Source organism: Sminthopsis crassicaudata, chromosome 3 (assembly GCF_048593235.1).
Source record: "Sminthopsis crassicaudata isolate SCR6 chromosome 3, ASM4859323v1, whole genome shotgun sequence".
Lineage (NCBI taxonomy): Eukaryota > Metazoa > Chordata > Mammalia > Dasyuromorphia > Dasyuridae > Sminthopsis > Sminthopsis crassicaudata.
Window position 1 is genome coordinate 334503371 of NC_133619.1, and position 16951 is coordinate 334520321.

A 16951-nucleotide genomic window follows, 5' to 3' on the forward strand; every position below is an offset into this window, starting at 1 on the left:
GCATTTGGGTTGTCTTAATTCTAAGCAACCAGGTGGTACAATGGATAAAGTGTTTGATGTGTAGGTAGACCTGGATTCAAATCCAGACACAGACACTTACTAGCTGTCTACTGCTGGGTGACTAATTTTTTAATTTCTGTCAAACTATTTTTCCATCTGCAAAATGAAGATAATACTACTTCCTACTTCCCAGGATTGCTGATCAACTCAGATAATAACTGTAAAATACTTTGTAAACCTTGAAATGCTATTATCATCTTCTCAAGCTGGGTATAGTTGTTCAGAGCACTGAGTTTGGAATCAGGAAGACTCATCTGGATGAATTTAAATCCAGCTTCAGACATTTATTAGTTATGTGTCTTGAGCAAGTCACTTCACCTTGTTTGCCTCAGTTTCCTCATCTGTAAAATGAGCTAGAGAAGGACATGACAAACCGTGCCAATACCCCTGCCAAGAAAACCCCTGATGACTCATGAAAATGACTCTTAAAAGTCAGACATGACTGAAACAAGTGAACAACAGTTGTTCAGGATAGCACAGAACAAATCGTAATCTCCTTGAATTACCTAAATTCAGAGTAGACGTTCTGAATTAATTAATTCTGACAAAACACTTTGTGAACTTGGACTAATGCATTCTTCTCCATGTTAAACCTGCCCAAATAGAAAAGGGTCAAGTAAATATCTGAGTAGAAGGGAAAGATTTGTCAGAATTGTTTGGGGAATGTTCCCTTCTACTCAGATATTTACTCAATTTGGGAATATAAAGTCTATTCTAAGGGAAAAGTTTATAGGATCTTATAAAAAGTGAAATGAGCAGAACCAGAAAAACAGACAAATGACAAAATCAATGGAAAAGACTAAAAAATTGAAACTGTTATAGAGACTATGATGAAATAGAGATAAGGCCACCCTAATTTCCTTGCAGAGATAGAGGGTTTTATAAGTGTGTAATTCTACATTTGTTCTCAGACTCAATTTGTTGATAGGTTTTGCTGAATTATTTCCCCCCCTTTTAAATTTATTTTTGTTAGTTGTGATCCTGGACAAGTCACTTTATTTCTACCTGTTTTCTGGACTTTAAAATGGGAATAACAACAACCCCTTCTCCTCAAAGGATTGTTGTGAGGATGAAATGAGATGGTATTTGTAAAGCACTGTATAAATGATAGCTACTTTAAAGACTACTATTACTATAGCTTCTTTTATAATTACTAGTATGAGCAGATCTTAACTCACAGGATTGTTTGAAGAATAGGGCTTTGTAAACTTTCAGTTTCTATATAAATCTGAGTTTCTTACTGCTATTACTATTTTTGTAAAGTTTATACAACATTACAAAACATTTTATTTATTTATTATGATATATTTATATTATTTATATAATATATATTATATATTTATTTATACAAAACATTTGATTCTGGGGGGGAAATCAAAACCTTGCTATGAGAATGATGAAGAAAAAAAAGAAAGTATTGAGGAAAGCTGTGTGGTACAGAATAAAAGGCTCTGAATAGTCCTACCAAATCAGTACCTGGTCACAATTATGACCAAATAACAGGTTGAGATTTTATAACAAAACTCAGGAAAGGGAATAGTATTCTTGGATACGATTTTTCATAACATTTGCCTCATTTGTGAAAAATAAGGGAGTTGGTCTTTATCCCTATACTCCACAGAGCTCAGAGACAGAGTAGGAAGGATTCCTATGCATAAAATTATTTATAGTAACATATTTTTTATTGTAGCAAAACCTGGAAACAAAGTTGGTATCCAACTGGGAAACAGCTGAACAAACTTAACATGTGAATATGATGGAATGTGCTCAAGCAACAAGAAATGATGAGTACAAAGAATTCGGAGAAACTTTAAAAGATTTGTATGAGCTGATGAAAAGTAACCTGGGACAACACCAGAATAGATATATAATGGCTATAATAATTTAAAGAGAAACATCTTTGCAAGACTTCAGAACTATGATAAAAAAAAAAAAAAATTGATGAAGTTTGCTCCCCAAAGCTTGGCAGAGGCAGAGTGGAGTGGTAGGATTAGAGGTGAACAATGAGACAAGGACGGTATATTGATTTCTTTTATTTGACTCTTCTTAAATTACTATTGTTTTTAAAACAAGGGAGAGCTTGATCTAGGAGAGGGAAGCTAAATTAGTGGGAAAGATACAAAGAAAAAATTATTTCAAAATAAAAAATTGCAGAAGACCTTAAGAGGACAATTTTTTTTTTTACTACTTTATTAAATTTAGAATGTACTAAAAAAAAAAAAAACAACTGTTCTAAAAGTTATTAACATCTCTACTATGTTTCAAAAAAAAAAATTTTTTTTTTGTTCTCTGCATCCTGGAACATTTGTATTTGTTAATACTTAAATTCACAAAAACAAAATTATTTTTTAAAAAAGGGGGCATCAGACTAGATGATCTCTAAGGTGCCTTCGGTACTAACAATCTATTGGTATATAATTTTATTGTTGCAGAAATGAAGAACACCTTCCCCATTAAAGTTGGGATCACTCATTGAGAACAAAGAGTAGTTGGATTGCCACCACCAAAATAAATAAAAGAGCACTGAATAAGGTCCACCTTTTATCATGTGGCTTTGTGATCTTAGATAAATCACTTCCCTTTCTTAGGTCCTTTTTTTTTCCATTGTAATTTATTCTCAAGAGCTTTTTTTGTTTGGTTGGTTTTTTTACATTCTTAGGATTTGTTAAATTTTAAATGATTATAAGTAAATTGCTTTCCTTCCCAAGATTGAGTAGAAAAAAAGTGCATATATGCATTAAAAATATGCAGGTTTGAAACTGAATAAACTACACACATCTCTTTCTTAAAAACTTTGTCAAGACAGAATCAGCTACACCTAGAGAAGGAACACTGGGAAATGAGTGTAAACTGTTACTATTTTTTGTTTTTCTCCCGAGGTTATTTCTACCTTCTGAATCCAATTCTTCCGGTGAAACAAGAAATTTGTTTCTGCACACATATATTTTATCTAGCATATACTATAACATACTTAACATGTATGGGACTGCCTGCCATCTAGGGGAGGGGGTGGAGAGAAGGAGGGGAAAATTCAGAACAGAAGTGAGTACAAGGGACAATGCTGTAAAAAATTACCCATGCATATGTCCTGTCAAAAAAATATATAATTATGCATACCGGGGCAGCTAGATGGCGCAGTGGATAGAGCACCAGCCTTGAATTCAGGAGGACCCGAGTTCAAATCTGGTCTCAGACACTTAACACTTCCTAGATGTGTGACCCTGGGCAAGTCACCTAACCCCAGCTTCAAAAACAAAAAACAAAAAACAAAACGTTGTCAAGAAAGTAACTGAGATCTGATCTATCTGTGACCTTCTGGATTCCTAGCAAGATGTACAACTGATTTTGTTACAGATAAAAGATATCACATGCTTTTCTTCCCTTTCACTGTGTAAAGTTAGTTGTTTTTTAACTTTTAAAATACACATTTCTTTGTGAATCATATTGGGAGAGAAATATCAGAACAAAAGGGAAAAACCAGGAGAGGAAAAAAAGAACAACAAGAAGTGAAGATACCATGTGTTGATTTACATTCAGTCTCCATAGTTCTTTTTCTGATTGCAGATGGCATTTTCCATCCAAAGTCTGTTGGGATTGTTTTGGATCACTGAACCATTGAGAAGAACCAAGTCTTTCATAATTGATCATCACATATTCTTTCTGTTATTGGGTACAATGTATTCCTGGTTCTGCTTGTTTCATTCAGCATCAGTTCACATAAATCTTTCTAAGTATTCTTTTCCAAATAAAACAACTAGTAGCTCTGATAGTCTACTATTTTATAAGAACTGAAGGAAAGAAACTTGGGTGGAGAAGAGCTCCATAGCCAAGTATAGCCTTCCATTTGTAATCTGGGAGAGATGACAATGAATATGGCTCTCCCACTGGGTCCCTGACCAAGAATTGGGATGTTTCTCCAACAGCTAATCTGATTTGCAAATCTTTTTTAAAAGAGCAAGAAAATGAGTGTATTGCGCACTTGTATGTGTGTGCATGTGCATATGTGGGCACGTGTGTGCATTTGCCCAAGTATGTCTGCATATGTGCATGTTTTTGTATGCATCTGCATGTATTATATGCGTGTGTGTATGAATGAGAAATATAAGAAGACCCCTTTTTTTAGGAGGAAAAAAGCAGATTATTAAGAACTTTGATTACCAGGGGATTTTCTATTTGATCCTGGATATGATCCTGGTCTTTACTGAATAGATGGGTACAGAATTTCTCATAGGAAGATCACTTGGATAGCTAAATGGAAGATCGATGGCTGGAATAGGAGAGTCTTATGACAGGAACAATCACCAGTGGGCTAGTGCAATAGTTCAAAGGTGGAATGATAAGAGGGTAGTGAGTGGTGGTAGTGTCAGAGGAAAGGCTGCAAAGACATAACTGTGGATATGGAGAATGGGAGTGAAGAGTTCAGGATGACAACTAGGTTGCAAGCTTTGGAATAGTGGTGCCTTTTACGAGTAATAAAAAAGTTTAGAAAGGGTGAAGGTCTGGAGAGGATAATAAATTCAAACTTGTCTACTGGACATCTTAATTGGCAGTTGGAGACTCAAAACTGCAGATCAATAGAGAATTTAGAACTATATAAGTAGATTAGAGAATCCTCAGGAAAGAGATAATAAATAAATTTGTGGGAGCTGATGAGATCATCAAGCGAAACAGAATTGTGAGAGGAAAGGGTCCAGGATAGAACCCTATGAATACCCACTGTTACCACACAGCAAAGGATATAAACATACAGTTCTCAAAGGAAGAAATCCAAGTTTATGAAACAAAAATGCTCCTAATCACTAATAACTAAAATAAATGCAAATTAAAGTCATAGAGGGTCAACCAACCTCATTCCCTTTAGACTGGCAAAGATGACAAAAAAGGAAATACAAAAGTTGGAAAATAGGAAGATTAATGCTGTCTTTGATGGAACTATAAATTGATCCAGGTACACTGGAAAACAACTGGAACTATATACAAAAGGGCATTAAACTGGCTATAAAGAGAATATAAATAGGTAAGCTTTCATTATGGATTTAATCAGGTAGGCAATAAGATGACACTAGATTTTCTGCAGCTGGAAAGTAACAATATCAAAACACTATTTTAACAAGATTACTCTGACAATGCTGTACAGAATACACTGAAAGGGGGAGATGGAAATGACAGGCAGAGTTATGAAATGAACCAGGCATAAAGTAAAGGATTTTTGGAATAGGGGAGATATATCCTGTGAATGGAGAGGAAGGGGCAAATTCAAGATATTTCTTTCTTTCTTTCTTTCTTTCTTTTTTTTTTTTTTTTTTTGGCTGAGGCAATTAGGGTTAAGTGACTTGCCCAGGGTCACACAGCTAGGAAGTGTTAAGTGTCTGAGACCAGATTTGAACTTAGATCCTCCTGACTTCAGGGCTGGTGCTCTATCCACTATGTCACCTACCTGCCAAAATTCAACATATTTAAAAGGAAGAGATAGCAGAATTTAAGGATTGAACAGATAGAAATTAAGAGGAGAAAGGAATAGATCCAAGAAAGATACTAAAGGACCACAATAAGAATGGTGGCAACATCCATAAAAATGGAGAAGCTGAATGACAGAATTGTCTCTCATTTGACAGGGATGATGAAGTAATTTTTATACATATTAGGTTTAATACTAATAGCACAGTGGTGTGAGAGAGACAACAGAAAATGTGGTTATATGAAAAGCCAGGAAAAAAAATTGGGAGTCATTGGCATAGAAATTAAGAATTGAAATCATGAGGTGCAATGACTTCTAAAATTTTTGCATTACATTTCTCTAATCAAGATCTCATTTCAAGATTAGGGCCAGATTTAAGCTTTTAAGAATAAAAGTCATTTCCATCTGACAAATGACTAAAGGATATAAGAAGAAAGCTCTCAAGGAAAAAACTCAAACTTATCTACAGCCATATGAAAAATTTCTTCAAGTCACTAAAAATGAAATTAATTAATTAATTAAAACAACTCTGCAGATTGCTACCTTGCATCCATCAGACCGGGAAAAATTGACCCCCCAAAATTATGTTGGAAAGGCTGCAGGAAAACAAGTACATTATTATACTTGGTGGAGCTATAAATTGGTACAATCATTCAAGAAAATAAGTTTAGTACTATGCTCCAAAAATTGCTATACTCTGCATATGTTTGCTTGACCCATGAATACTAATAGATCTGTACTCCTAAAAAGAACTGGTGAGGACAAGATCCTCTATGTTTAAAAATATTTATAGCAGCTATTTTGTAAACAACCGAGGTGACCATCAATTAGGAAATGGCTGGACAAATTATGATATATAAATGCAATAGGATACTATAGTGCTGTAAGAAATCAGATGCAGAGAAACCTGGTTAGATTTGTATGGACTGATGTGTAGATAAATGAGCAGAATGGGAAAGTAGTTTATAAGGTAATAACATTGCAAAAAAAGAATGATTTTGAAAAACTTGTGAACTCTGATCAACCAGGATTCTAAACAACCAATGAAGACCAATGTTGAAAAATGGGGCAATTAGATGACATAGTAGAATGATGGTCCTGGAATCAGAAAGACTCCACTTTAAATACTGCTTTGGATACTCAGCAAGTCACTTAAATCTATCTGCTTCAGTTTCTACGTCTATAAAATGAAGATAACAATTACACCTGCCTTCCAGGGTAATTCTATTAAATTCAAAAATAATTATAAAATGCTTAGCATAGTGCTCAGCAACTATTAAGTATTATATGCTGCAGTTCAGTCATGTTCACTCTTGACTCATTGGGGGTTTTCTTGGCAGAGACACTGGAGTGGTTGGCCATTTCCTTCTCCAGCTCATTGTACAGATGAGGAAATTGAGGCAAACAGGCATAAGGGATTTGCCCAGGGTCATACAATTAGAGTCAAAGGGCAGGTTTGAACTCCGAAAAATGATGTCTTTCTGCTGCACCACTATCTACTATACCATCTTGCTGCCCTGAGCTCTGTAGCTATTACTTTTACTTCTGAAAAGAAAGGTGATAAACTTATGCAGAATAAGGCATTTTTTGGAAATGGTCAATATGGGAATTTTTTTCTTCACTACTTATTAGAAGTGTTTTATTCCTCTAATGTTGAGGCTAGAATATTAGAAAATTTAAAAATATTCAATAACTTCCATGAAGGAGGTCTGTGGAACAAGAAGAGCTGAATTTGAAGATAAAACCTTAAACAACATTTAGTTAGAGTGCTTGAGAAAGAAAACTCACAAAGCTTACATTTATATTGTATTTAGAAGTCTTCAAACTGATATATATGTTTTCTCACTGAGATTCATGTCCAACTAGTAATGTAGGAGGTGGGGCTATACTTTTCCCCCTTTTATAGATGAGGCAAAGCAAAGCAGAAAGTTAGCAGACTTGTCCAGTTAAGTGCCTGAAGTGGGATGTGACCTCTAATCTTGACTCCTAGCAAAGTTGTTGGATATAAAATAAATCCACATAAATCCTCAGCATTTTTATATACCACCAACAAAATGCAACAGCAAGAGATACAAAGAGAAATTCCATTCCAAACAAATGTCGAGAGTATAAAATATTTGGGAATCCATCTACCAAAGGAAAGTCAGGAATTATATGAGCAAAATTACAAAACACTTGCCATAAAAATAAAGTCAGATTTAAATAATTGGAAAGACATTCAGTGCTCGTGGATAGGCCGAGCGAATATAATAAAGATGACAATACTCCCCAAACTAATCTATTTATTTAGTGCTATGCCAATCAGACTCCCAAGAAACTATTTTAATGACCTAGAAAAAATAACAAAATTCATATGGAAGAATAAAAGGTCGAGAATTGCAAGAGAATTAATGAAAAAAAAGTCAGATGAAGGTGGTCTAGGCGTACCTGATCTAAAGCTATATTATACAGCAGCAGTCACCAAAACCATTTGGTATTGGCTAAGAAATAAACTAGGTGATCACTGGAACAGATTAGGTACAAAGGACAAAAAAGGGTACATCTATAGCAATCTAGTGTTTGACAAATCCAAAGATACCAATATTTGGGATAAAAATTCATTATTTGAAAAAAAAATTGTTGGGAAAACTGGAAATTAGTATGGCAGAAATTAGATATGGATCCACACTTAACACCATATACCAAGATAAGATCAAAATGGGTCCATGATTTAGGCATAAAGAATGAGATAATAAATAGATTAGAGGAACAGAGGATAGTCTACCTCTCAGATCTGTGGAGGATGAAGGAATTTATGACCAGAGAAGAACTAGAGATCATTATTGATCACAAAATAGAAGATTTTGATTACATCAAACTAAAAAGCTTCTGTACAAAGAAAACTAATGCAAACAAGATTAGAAGGGAAGTAACAAATTGGGAAAATATTTTTACAGTTAAAGGTTCTGATAAAGGCCTCATTTCCAAAATATATAGAGAACTGACCCTAATTTTTAAGAAATCAAACCATTCTCCAATTGATAGTCAAAGGATATGAACAGACAATTCTCAGATGATGAAATTGAAACTATATCCACTCATATGAAAGTGTTCCAAATCACTACTGATCAGAGAAATGCAAATTAAGACAACTCTGAGATACCACTACACACCTGTCAGATTGGCTAAGATGACAGGAACAAATAATGATGAATGTTGGAGGGGATGTGGGAAAACTGGGACACTAATACATTGTTGGTGGAGTTGTGAAAGAATCCAGCCTTTCTGGAGAGCAATCTGGAACTATGCCCAGAAAGTTATCAAAGTGTGCATACCCTTTGATCCAGCATTGCTGCTGTTGGGCTTATATCCCAAAGAAATACTGAGGAGGGGAAAGGGACCTGTATGTGCCAAAATGTTTGTGGCAGCCCTTTTTGTAGTGGCTAGAAACTGGAAGATGAATGGATGTCCATCAATTGGAGAATGGTTGGGTAAATTGTGGTATATGAAGGTTATGGAATATTATTGTTCTGTAAGAAATGACCAGCAGGATGAATACAGAGGGGTTTGGAGAGACTTACATCAACTGATGGTGAGTGAAATGAGCAGAACTAGGAGATCACTATACACTTCAACAATACTATATGAGGATACATTCTGATGGAAGTGGATTATCTTCACCATAAAGAAAAGCTAATCCAATTCCAGTTGATCAATGATGGACAGAAATAACTACACCCAGAGAAGGAACACTGAGAATTGAATGTAAACTATTAGCACTAGTGTCTTTCTACCCAGGTTACTTTCGGAATCCAATTCTTAACATGCAACAAGAAAATTGGATTTACACACATATATTGTATCTAGATTATACTGTAACACATGTAATATATATGGGATTCCCTGTCATCTAGGGGAGGGGAGGGAAAATTTGGAAAAATGAATATAAGGGATAATGTTATAAAAAAAAATTTACTCCTGCATATATACTGTCAAAAAAAATTTATAATTATAAAATTTAAAAAAAAAAAGGGATTTGTTGAGGTCCAACAGTGGAGAGAGCCATTGACACCATGCAACAGTGGGAGAGAGTTATGTGATCCTGGGCAAGTCATTTAACCTAGTAGCACATATTAGGGTGGCTGTGATGACCAATTAAGATATCTGCAAAGTGATTTGCATATCTTTCTTATTCTGGAGTTGTGTAGCTGTTTATGTTCTTGTATACATTCAATCAGCATTTCTAAAGCAAGCAAAGGCAATATAGTCAGAAATGACTAAGAAGTGCATAGGGAGTGAGATGGGCTTGTGAGGCAGAGTCAAGTAAAAGATACAAATAGAAGATGATTCTCTCTGCCTCAGATCTTCCTCTGACTTTCTCTCTCACACAGAACAGAACTCTGTTGCTTTTTCTTTCTTGCACTACCATCCCTTTCTGATCTGTTTACTGTGTGCTTTCCCCTAGATCCTGAACTCTTTTGTTTTGGATCCCAGCCTAGTGCTGTGACCCTGGCATCTAACTGTTCCCTTCCTTGACAATTTGGCTTTCTTCATTAGCCTGTATCCTGATTCTAAGCAAACATACCAGTTACCTAATAGGAACCAAAACAAATTGATAAACATTTGTAATGTATATACTATATGGAAGGTTTTGGAGCAGAAGGGGAAGCTAGCTATGAGATAAAACTAGACAGAATACAGTTCCTTTCCTCTAGGAGCTTATGGCCTAATTTAGACAATAAAATATATAGAGAAATTAACAAGAAATGTAAAAATAGGAGAAATTCCCCTTGGTGGGATGATGATTGACAAATGAAAATGAGTGCTATAAATTCAGAAGAGGAAGAAATGAATGTTGTGAGGTTGTAAGAGTTCGAGATTTCTTAAAGACTTGTGTTTCGATTAATAAATAAAGGAGGGAAGGATCATCCAGGCTGGGAGAAAAGAGCACAAAGGTGAAAAAGTACAAAAATGTTTTGAGGACACAAGGAAGCAGCATGGTGTGGCTGAAAGGGTATCAAATATGGAGTCAGACAAGCCAAGTTTAAATCTAGGTTCTGTGATCAGTTATGGAGGAGAAACTGTTTTCTTATCATGGCTAGAGTACAAAGAAAAAATAGTTTCTTTCCATTGAGAAACTATGAGGTACAGAAAGTTCTGAAATAACTTCTTTCCTGAGAAACTGAATTGTCTTTAAGAGACAACTATTTTAAAAGCTTAATTTTTGGACTGTCCATAGTGGAAAAGTCCTCACTTGCAAATAAGAGTTACTAAAAGTGATTCTTCAAATCACTATTGATCAGAGAAATTAAGACAACTCTGAGATACCACTGCACATCTGTCAAGACTGGCTAAGATAGCAGGAAAAAATAACGATGAATGTTGGAGGGGCTGTGGGAAAACTGGGACACTAATGCATTGTTGGTGGAGTTGTGAAAGAATCCAACTATTCTGGAGAGCAATTTGGAACTATGCCCAAAAAGTTATCAAACTCTGCATACCCTTTGACCCAGCAGTGCTTCTACTGGGCTTATATCCCAAGAAAATACTAAAGAAGGGAAAGGGACCTGTATGTGCCAAAATGTTTGTGGCAGCCCTTTTTGTAGTGGCTAAAAACTGGAAGATGAATGGATGCCCATCAATTAGAGAATGATTGGGTAAATTGTGATATATGAATGTTATGGAATATTATTATTCTGTAAGAAATGACCAACAGGATGAATACAAAGAGGGTTGGAGAGATTTACATGAACTGATGCCGAGTGAAATGAGCAGAACCAGGAGATTATACATTTCAACAACAATATTGTATGAGGATGTATTCTGATGGAAGTGGATTATCTTCAACAATGAAAAGATCCAATTCAGTTCCAATTTTTCAATGGTGGACAGAATCAGCTACACCCAGAGAAGGAACACTGGGAAATGAGTGTTAGCACTGTTAGCACTACTGTCTTTCTATCCAGGTTATTTTTACCTTCTGAATCCAATGTGCAATAAGAAATTCGGTTCTACACACATATATTGTATCTATGATATACTATAACATTTAACATGTATGAGAATGCCTGCCATCTAGGGGAGGGAGTGGAGGGAAGGGAAAAATCAGAACAGAAGTGAGTGCAAGGGATAATGTTGTAAAAAATTACCCATGCATATGTACTGTCAAAAAAAAAAGTTATAATTTAAAAAAACAGTGATTCTACCTAGGGCCTTTCTCAATGAGTTATTAAAATATTAAATTAGCATTTTTATTCTTTTAATACATTTCCAATGCCATTAATGTATATTTAAACCTGTTAAGGGGAGGGTTGGTAAAGCTGAATCAAAGTTTATGGGAAAGAGTTTCTCTAGTTCAACTAATATTAGTAAATCGAGATAGAGCCTTATAGTAAATTTGATGAAAAGGAATTATTTCTGTTAATTTATGAAAAAAATACAACATGCCCCTTGAGTGCCTTAGAATCCAATAAAGAGAATGAGTCAAGAAGATGGCTGAAGGGTAGAGGTCTTATGCAGTTTTTATTCACTAGTGTAGAGTACAATATAAGCCACTTAATACTCACAGACTAAAAGATAACCCTAAAACCTATGTGACGTTTGGAAAATCACTGGAGTTCTCTGGGCCTCAGGCTCCTCAAGCGTAAACAAGAAATCTTATTTCTAATGTCTTTTCCAGCTCTTGATACCATAATATTGAATATATAGATTATGAAGTCAAGTTTACAGAAGAGAATATTCCAAAATATGGCTGGAAATGCACAGCTTCCCCAACATTATTCCAAAATATGGCTGGAAATGTAGCCTCCCCATCTTCAATCATCTACCCCAAATTTAGTGCTTAGCTTTGTTTGGAGAGAAAATGTAGCATTACACCAAAAACAATCGATTCTTGGTAGTGGAGTTTGTAAATAAGTTTGTAAATAAGCTATGTAAATAATTCCAGACTATCCCTTCTCCCCAACACTTAAGATAAGCTGAAAGAATGAAAACTTTTTACTGTTAAACTGAGCCAGACACCACAAGAATAATCTGCTTCTCCAAATCATAGAATGCATGCAAAGTATGAGGCTATGCACTGGAGGAGATACAAAGCCAATTAAGATGTAGTTCAAATGAAGCTTACTGTTGAGTGAAGGGGAGGTAATCGAACTATAAGGATCAAATGAAGGAACTATAGTTTATAACATCTTTAAAGAGCTGAACCATGGAAAACGAATTAAACTTGTTCATTTAGTCCCAGAAAACAGAGAATGAGGAGCAACAGGTTGCAAAAAGACAAATTTAGTATTGCTGGAAAGAAAAAACCTATTCAAAAGTGGAATGGACTGCCTCTAGAGATGATGGATTCCCCCTTATTGGGAACATTCAAACACCATTTTAAAGATTTTTTTTTTTTGGGGGGGGGGGGTTGCAGAGGTTGAGAGGACCTTTTTTTCAGAAAGAGATTCAACTATAGCCACTGAAGTTTCTTTCAATTCTGGAATTCTATGATTTTGCACAATTATTTTTCTGGTTGCCTATAGGGATCAAAATTAATTCAATGGGATTTGAATCTGGAAAAGAAAATTTCATTAGAATCAGGTGAAGACTGTGTTCCTCCCCCTCCTCCCAGCAAAAAACCACCACAAAACTCCAATTATATGCCCATCTCCCAGAGCTACATGTTTTTCTTATTTACACAAAATAAAGTTTGTGTATATCCATTCAAACATTTCCTCAAATTAAATAGACAATCCAATCTTCCTATTACATGATCCTCTGCAATTTAGGAGCTGTATGACAAAGATTACTTGAGGACAGGGGCTATTTCATTTCTATCTTTATATGCTGGTACCTATCTCCCTGGCACTACTTGGCACATTTAGCTCCTAAATAAATGGTTGTTGATGGTGTCATAGTATTCCAGGAAATCAGGTGGCCAAGGATCATTAGACAACAAAGGAGAGGAAAAAGCTTTGATGAAACAAGTCCCTCCCTCCCCATAAACATTCATATGATTAGCCATATGCTAGTGTATTTTTATTTCTCTTGCCTTGGAAACCAATAAGCATATAAAAGGAAATTCACTTATCGCAACTACAAACAGTGAGCTAAATCTTAAATATTTCAGAATTGGGACAGGATTAGAAGAGTACCAACTATGCAGATCATAAGATCTATGATGTAAGCAATTACCATCACAGCTGACAAGTTTATATAGCACTCTAAAGTTTGCAATTATCTTCTTGTAGTCTTAAAGCTGTGAGGATGGGACTAGTCATTGTAATTTTTAAAATGTGGAAATTTAGGTAAGAGAGAAATATTGGCCTAGTTACTTAGCTGTCATGCTTCAAAGACAGAATTTGAATTCAAATCTCTTGTATTTCTTGGATGAGCACTAACTTTCCTACACCACAACAAAAATTCCTATGGTGAAGATAGGGTGAAGAAGTTATACTAAATGGATCCCTTGTACTGGAAAAGATGCTGCCAATTTTGAAAGAGATATAGAATATTACCAGCAAGCACTGAACATTCATTAAAAATATAAATGTTTTTGTCTTTTTTTTTAATGTGTTTTCTTCAACAAGATTAATCTGGGAAAATGTTTTACATGACTTCATAATTGTTATTCTGCTTGCTATTTTAAAAGGTAGGAAAGGGGCAGGAGGGAAAGAATTTGGAACTCATAATTTTTTAAAAATGTTAAATATTTAACCAAAAAAAATTTTTTAAAGCATGACTAGTAATTCTCACTATATCTACAATTTAAGATTTAACATCATTGTCTTTAAAACGCATTGAACTAAAGTTCAAAAGGAAGTACAGAGGTTCAGGACAATTTAGAAAGTCATGTGTAGAATTGTATATTTAAAAAAAGTGATAGGAAATGGAGATCCCCAGTTTCATATAAATTCCTCTTGCACATGGTTGCATATATGTGGAAAAGCTTTTTTTGGTGTATTTCATTCAGAATTTTTTAAAGAAAAGGAAGAAATTAGTCTAAAAAGCACTTAAACTCACTTAATTTGTCTATCAATTTAGAAGACTAAAGAGATGGAGAAGGGTTGGGATTCACTTACCTTTGTCAGTACAGGGATACTAATTTTCTGCCATCTTCTTGCCACAATTATCATGGGCTGGGGGAATGGTGAGAGCATGGAAAAAAATCTGTGAGAAATGTACTGTTGTACAATTGTACAATTGAATCTTCTGAAAAACTATAGGACAACAGTTAGCGTGAATAGAACTGAATCTGAGCCAGCAGCAGAGTGAAAATTTAAGTTCAGTGACTACTTCTTCAACCATACCTGGGCAGTAGTCATTGCACACGCAGATGTACCTTACTCAAAGAAAACCCACTATCATCCTTCTCATTTTCAGTTTCTAGTCTAAGTTGTTATTCTATACAAAAATAACAAGTGAATAAAGGTGATCTTATTTCATAAATCAGACCATGAAAGAATACTAAACATTATCATTTAAAATAATAGCAGATTTTTCTGATATCGATATCTCTCTGCTTTATATACCTAGAGCTAAAAATAGTTAGTGACAGACAAGCTGTAGGATCTTGGGTTAAAATTAACTTGGTTCTTAGCTTCCATAACTATACAATGAAGAAATTGGATGTATATAGGACTAAACAATCACTTTTCCAGTTTTAACATTCTACGAATCTAATTAGGAAGATTTAATGGCCTGTATTAAAACTTAGAAGAACTGATAAGACTAGGACCTTAAAGACCAAGTATATAGTTAAGAATTTAATTCAATAAAAAACACAATCTTTAGCAACTTTGGGATCCTTGAAATTGGCAGCATTCTATCTAACATATTGGCCCTAATTCACTTTAGAAAAATATTTTTATCACTGAATTTATATAAATGATAATCCAGAAAAAAACCTAATTATTATCATAGGCCTGGAAGAAGCCTTTTGGGCTATGTTCTAGAACTGATTGTGTTAATAACTAGCTTTGTGATATTTGGTGAGAAATATTTATCTCTCTACTCCTCCTCTTTCCATCTGTCAAATGACGTTAATGATACCTGTGCTAAAATCTCATAGTTTTCTCATGAAAATAATCATGACTATTAAAGTGCTGTGCAATTATAATTCTCACTCATTTTATAAATGGGAGAGTAACAATATCTCAATGACAATTCTTGATCATTTCACATAATTTCAATTTTACCGTGTCATTTTACTTCCCCCTTTGAAAAAAGGATTGTTTCAATATATTATTTTCAGTAGAAAATTCCTTCCTAGATTTTCTCTCACTCAAGAAAAAAATAGATTCTGGGGAACATTATCTATTGTATTCATTGGTGCAATTGTCTAAAGCACAACCAAGGAGGGTATCATCCAGCTAGGTTTGCAACATACAAAAAGGTCTCATGAAAAGATAAGAAACTGAGTGATACTCAATGGATAGATGAATATAAATCTATCCTTACCACTAGAAAGAAAATAAGGCACATAGTCTAGCAATGGTAGATCATTAATGAAGTATGTAATAACTTGTATATATTTTCAAATAAAAAAAAACTTTCTATGAAGATAGCACTCAAAATTTTTACATTGCAGTGTTGCCTAGTTAAGTGAAATTTTAGTACTTAGTAACAATCACTAATGAAGCTATTGACAAGAATCCTGTTAAGTCCTAATTCAATCGGAAAAAAAAAGATTGCATTTTATACAATTATATTTCTGCTTCATCAATCTAATTAGCCACAACTTTGCACATTTTTCATAATTTTTTTTTTGTTTTAGGATGCTTTTAATTGTTTACATCATGAAAAATACTGCTAGGAAATTATTCATAAAACTGTATTCTGTATTTTTTATTTTTCAAACAGCCAGTGTCCACATTTAAAATGCATAATTTGCAAATATAAATTATCAGACTAATAATTCAATTAAAAATAAAGCAAAACACAACTTCCCTTAGTATCACAATACAGAAAATGGTATTATAAAACCCAAATGGCTAAGTTAACCATATGAAAACAATAATGCCAGAAGCTGTGAAACCCATTAAGCCACTTAATGAATAAAATCAGTTCAAAGAATACATGTCTATGTTCCATGACTATGCATGAAGCAAGCTTCTACTGTACTGTAAAGGCTCAAAAATTCATTTGTTCATGGCATAATGCTGAGTCAAGCAAAAATCATTTTTACAATGACAAGTCAAATGAATTGGAACAGAAATTGTACCTCCAAATCGTTCAAAAACAATTCTGTTTGGAGGGGAAAACATGATCTTTAAAAATAGATCTATTTCTCATCAAATTTCAGTTTTCCAAGTCTACTAACTATAGAAATGTTTTGTTTTTCCCCAATAAAACATTAGACATTCTTATTTTTCAAATATGCTTCAATTTGATAAATTTCATTGCAAAGCAATTTTCACCTGAGTGGATTATGAATTCAATGCTCCTAGGCAGTATTGAAAGAAAAGGCTT